Source organism: Juglans regia, chromosome 10 (genome assembly GCF_001411555.2).
Source record: "Juglans regia cultivar Chandler chromosome 10, Walnut 2.0, whole genome shotgun sequence".
Lineage (NCBI taxonomy): Eukaryota > Viridiplantae > Streptophyta > Magnoliopsida > Fagales > Juglandaceae > Juglans > Juglans regia.
The window spans coordinates 15,976,750-15,982,914 of NC_049910.1; the positions used below are offsets into that span (position 1 = coordinate 15,976,750).

Sequence of the window (6,165 nt, forward strand, 5' to 3'; positions counted from 1 at the left end):
CAAAAGGAATATTTATGTGAATTTTCTTAAAAATATCCAAAAACCTAGAAAATTGCTTATCCAATATTTGTTTTTGAAAACGTTGATGATAAGAAAGTAGAGTTGGGAGAATAGGAGGATTGTCAGGAAATGAAATTGTTGGAGGCTTGTCAGTTTCTATTAATGTATCGTCAACAATCTCCTCTTTTTTCACGTTATTCTTACTTTGGCCATTGTTTGCAGCTGTAGGGGTGGACTTGGTTTCCTTTGATGGTGACCTCTCAATTTTTCTTCCACTTCTAAGTGTGATGGCCTTGCATTGTTCTTCTGGATTAACTTTTGTGGTCCTAGGAAAAGTTCATCTTTGTTGGGCCTTGATGGTTGTGGCTAGTTGCCCAATTTGCACTTAAGATTCTATATAGAGGTTTCCATATTGCTACAATGAGTCTCAATGTTGTTCAACTGTGAATCAGTCTTTTTAAACCTTACATTTGTCTCCTCAACAAAGGAAACCATGGCATATCCTCAAATGACATCTTCTTCTCGTTTGGTTGACTATCAAATCCTTGAAGAGGTTGTAACACATTCTTTGTATTTCTATAAGACAAATTCTCATGATTTCGAAATCCTGGATGGTAGTAATTTGGCATAGGATTACTGCGATAGTTGTAGTTCCGATTATTGATGTATTGAACTTGTTCTTGACTCATTTCATTATTATGAACTGTCATATTTGCAACTGTAACATATTTTGCACTTTGTGGTATCCTTTGGGTTGTCAAAACTGAAATTTGATGGGATAGAGAAGCAACTTGAGCTGAAAGGGCTACTAACGACTTCAATTCATGAATCCTAGCGACTTTCTTAGCCATAATTCTTTTGGTTGGCCATTGATAGTTGTTTGAGGCCATTTCTTCCAAAAGAGAGGTAGCACCTTTAGTTGTCTTTGACATCAAAGTTCCACCAACAGCAACATCAACTATGGTCCGAGTTTGCCCATTTAGCCCATTGTAGAACATCTGGACTTGCAACCAATCAGGCAATCCGTGTTGAGGGCAACATTGAATCAAATCTTTATACATTTCCCATGCCTCATAGAGTGATTCGAAATCATTTTGCTTGAATTAACCAATCTCACTCTTGAGTTGGGTTGTTTTTGTAGGTGGAAAGAATTTGGCAAGAAACTTTTCAGCCATGTCCTGTCAACTAGTGATATTTCCCCGTTGTAGAGATTGTAGCCAACCTTTTGCCTTGTCCATCAAAGAAAAGGGAAACAATCTTAGTCTAATGGTGTCTTTAGTAACACCATTAGTCTTTATAGTATCACAAATCTCCAAAAACATCACCAAATGAATATTGGGATCATCTAGTGGCAATCTACTGAATTGGGCTTGTTGCACCTTACTGATTAAGGCTGGTTTCAGCCCAAAATTATTGGCATTAATGGTTTGGCGTCTTATACTCGAGTAGTTGTCATGCACAATTGGCCATACATAATTTTTCAAGTTGCGTGGTTTTGCATCTTGTTGTCCGCCAACCATGGCTTGCACTTTATTTTTTCTTCGTGATCTAAGAGTTTTTTCAATCTCCAAATCAAAAGGAATAATATCAAGATATCTAGCACAGCGCATCCAACGTCAAAAACACACACGTAAAATAAAATAAAATAATAATAATAATAATAATAATAATAATAATAATAATAATAATAATAATAATAATAATAATAATAATAATAATAATAATAAAATTCTAAATTAAAACAAAGATTGCTTAGTATCGATATTGACAAAAAAATAAGATGAAATCAATCCCCGGCAACGGCACCAAAAACTTGATTGGTGCAAATCTACAAGTGCATAGTATTGTAGTTTTATAGTAAAGTGATAAGAAGAATGTCGTCCTCAGGGATTGGTATCTCACTTTGACAAATACTTAATTATACTAACCTCAACTTTATTTAGAAAAATCACTAAGATTTTTGTAATTGCAGTTTGAAATGAAATCAATTCAAAGAAAATATTTAAAGGAAAGGAAAACTGTTGTTTAAGGATCAAATCTATGAGAAAAAAAACTTATAGGAAACCGATTTCACTTAATCTCTCATTATGCTTTTCTCATCTAACTAATTGAAATTAATTCACTTTGTTTGTCAGCGAATTCTTCAAAGTCATCCAAAAGCCTCATTCGATAGTTAGTCGGATTAATTCTTGATCATCATTTTACACAAGAGTATGTAAATTAATGAAATAAGAAAGCATTAAGACCAGCAATTTTAATACTACATTGGCCGTGCATATACGTCTTTCGATCTCTATATTTAGTTATGCTGAAATATCCAAGTCCTATCCTATAATTCACTCTTTCAATAGCAAATCACATGATTGAAATCATCTAATTAATGGCCAGTCAATTAGAAGCAATAATTATATTCTAATTTAATCATTTCTTAATCAATATAAAAAAAATTGTATGTACACTTCTAATTTATAGAGTGAAGTTGGAAAGTTATTATCATTTTAATCAATATAAAAAGTATACATTTTAATCCATATAAAAATATGTACGCAACTTTTATTTTTAATTGAACAGATATTATCTTTTTAATTAATATAAATAATTGTATAATGAAGTTGGAGACATATTATCATTTTTTATATTGATTAAGAAATGATTAAATTATAACATACTCCAACTTCATTCTAAAAGTTAAAAATGTACATATACTTTTAGTTTTTGATTGGGCAGATACCATCTTTTTTATAGTATAAAAAATGTACATTTTTAACTTTTAGTATGAAGTTGGAGACATATTATCCTTTTATTCAAAATAAAAATTATACGTACATTTGTAACTTTTAAAATGAAGTTAGAAAGTTTTATCTTTTTAATTAATATAAAAAAATGCACACATATTTTTTTAAATTGATTAAAATGATAATATGTCTCTATCTTCATTCTAAAACTTCATTCTTTTAAAACCATATAATCTACTCCACAAAAAACACACGAAAACTCAGTCTTTCTAATTTTATTTATTTTTCTTGCTTTGCTAGTTTCTTAATGGCATCTTCATATTTATTCCTAATTAATTAAGGATGTATTTGGTTTCAAAAGTAATGGATGTATTCCTTGAATGATTGTGAATTTTAGTACCTAGATTTCAAGCAAACATGATGGATTCCGTTTGAGAGAAAAAATAGCACGAGTTAATAAGGCACACGATTTGAGTTCATTGGAAAAAAATTGCACATAAAAAAATCCATCCATTCTCTCTATAAATACAACCAATGAGGCTTGAAGTAAGGGAATTAAAAATGCCACAAAAGGCCACGTTACTGAGATTTCTCATTTGCAGAGTGGGACGCTGACAACTTCGACTTCATTCGGCTAGCACTATTTTTTTCCCTCCAAATCTCACTTTTTTATTCCTTGCCTTTATTTCATTTTCCCACCAAAATTTCACACCAGTTTTTTTTTTTTTTATGTATTCCTATCCTTAGAGATCTCTATTTTCTTTCCACACCAATTCTCATTGCATTTTCTCTGGAGGTAAACTTTCTTAGTCTATTTCTATCTTGATTACTACTACATTCCATCACTTTCTATTTTTCAGGTAAATTCTTGTTAATTGTTCTCATTCTAACTTCTCTAATTGTTTGACACTAATATCTCTATTGAATCAATACCATGTAATTTTTGTATGTATATTTCTTAGTAATTATGGCTCCAATTACTACTCGAGGACGTGGAGGACAATCATCTTGATTGACTTCAAGAGGCACTAATACTACGGATTAACCACGATCCTTTCATGTAGGATCTTCTTCTATGGGGGGATCTTTGCCAATAGATCAGTCAACAACAGTTGATAGTCAAGTGTATGAAACACAGTTGAGTAGTGAAGGAGCAAGTAAGTTAATTTTTAATTTATTTAAATCTTAATCATATTATGATTTTATAATTTTTTTCCTTAATAATATCTTGATATACCATGATGTACTTTTTATGATTTACAATTTTGTCCACTGGATTAATATATAAATAAATTACTGCAACAAACACATGTAGCTCTTGTGTTCTCCAATTCATCTCCATTCAACAAACCTAAACCATGCTAGTCATTGCTCACATAAAACTTGTCTAGCATACCACAATAACCAGCCATATAAAAATCCCATGTTTCTAATTCATACAATGCCACCTAGAACAATACCTTTACTTGCTGCCATATATATATATATATATATATATATATATATATATATATATTAATGTTGTTTATTTTTCCTGGCCTATAATTCATACCACAACAACAGTTTCACAAACTGAAAAGATTATTGAGAAACTCAAAAAATAAACAAGATCTACTTTTCTCATAACAAGAGAGATATCACTTTCAACAAGAAAAACTAGTTCATGCCCGTATACCTTTAGTCTACTAACTGCAAACCTTTTCACATGAGTCATCTTCCATCCAACTTCAGAACAAGACTAAAGTAAGTTGTATCTGTGAAAGAGAAAGTTAAAGAAAAAAGGCATTCAAATGATGTTAGCCTTTTCACAACCTTAATAATTAAATGTATAGTTCCAAATGGTCAAGTAACTCATCCTATATTCAGGCCTACATAATTTAATATAAAAGGTACTTTGAATTAAGCTAAAATGCCAAAAACTCAATATATCAACTGAATGATATTGCATAGACAATAATTTTGATCCTCATATAAGGGGACAGAGAGATAAGCATATACTTCTGAACTAAAAAACTTTCAAATAAACATGTAAAGAAAGAAAGAAACAATACAACTAATAACAATATAAGCAACTAAAATATAAGCTAAAACAGATCTGCTGCCCAGTAACTATTTCTTCAGCATACTACTAGATATAGTAAAACACATTGGATTTGAAGCACCGGCAATAATATTTGTAGCCTCAAGCATAATTTCAGATATACCAAATCAAGTTCCATTTGTTTCCTTACATCCAAAAGCATAACACAACCCAACCAAGCATACCAACAACATCCAATATGAGTGAAGTTAATCCCAACCAACCAAGCATACCAGCAACAAACTCACTACAACTCCATCATTCAATCCCAACACTTCAAGACAATTCATCAATAAACATAGTCTAACTCAAACATAATCACACATTTAGAAATCATTTCCGTGCTCACAAATCCAATATGACTGAAGTTAAAGATTAAATATTAAATCCATCAACTACAAACAGTCCAACCAAGACAAAGTCCAATATTTAGCATCAATTCATAGGATTCCACTTCACACTCCCATATGTATAATCTAATAATTTCACAACCCAACAACATCACAAACCACACTAGCTTTTCTCAGTCTACCACATCAACACAATCAATTTATAAAATAGATCTGTATATAATTTAACACACACAACCAATCACATAAACAACCTAGAGGAGATAAAGGGAATAGTTGTTATACCATAAACAATCTAGATGTGGGTTTCCGTGGGACTGACCAAGAGGAGGGGCTAGGTCACTAGGGAGACCTAGATTTCAGGAGGCCAGCCGTGAGACATGGGAGGAGCAACCGTGGGGTTGGAGGTGGTTGATCTAGTGTGCGGTGGATGATACTTGGCTAAGGGAGGAGGAGAACCGTGGGAAGAGAAAGGAAAGGAACCGTTTGCTGCCGTATGTTTGGGTGGCCGGCGTGTAACAGCCCGCTAGAAATTCATTGGTGGAATTTCTATTGACTTTAGGAATCTCGTAAAAATCTCATAAGTTTTTACGAATCGACTAATCGCATAGGTTTTAGTCAGTCAACATAGTCAGTGTTATCACTCACTATGGTGCTAGAAATATGAGTTTTATTTATTTGAGGTGATTAGAAGTGTCAGAATGCATTATGGTCTACGCCATTAGACTCAGTGGATTATTTAGGATTTTATGGCGTAATAGCCTATTTTCAAAATTCCGGACGAAACGATTTTCACTTCAAGGTTGAATTTCGGTAAAAGATTTTCACTGTAGGTTAATATGAATATTTAGGAATTTTTAGTGCTAAGTTTATGACTCATTTTTTTGGAGTGAATAGTAACCTTGGTAAGCGCACCAATTGCAGTGTTTCAAAATCATAGTATGGAATGTCCAAATTAGATTAGAGAAATTTTATTTGGACACTTGGCAAGATCTTAGCC

General features: G+C 32.2%; 1 non-coding gene across 1 annotated transcript; it reads left to right on the forward strand.

Moving 5' to 3' along the window:
* Positions 1 to 1,020: 1,020 nt before the first annotated feature.
* Positions 1,021 to 1,127, forward strand: LOC118349797. Its single transcript, XR_004802711.1, has one exon. It is a non-coding gene; the product is annotated as a small nucleolar RNA R71 (small nucleolar RNA).
* Positions 1,128 to 6,165: the final 5,038 nt, after the last annotated feature.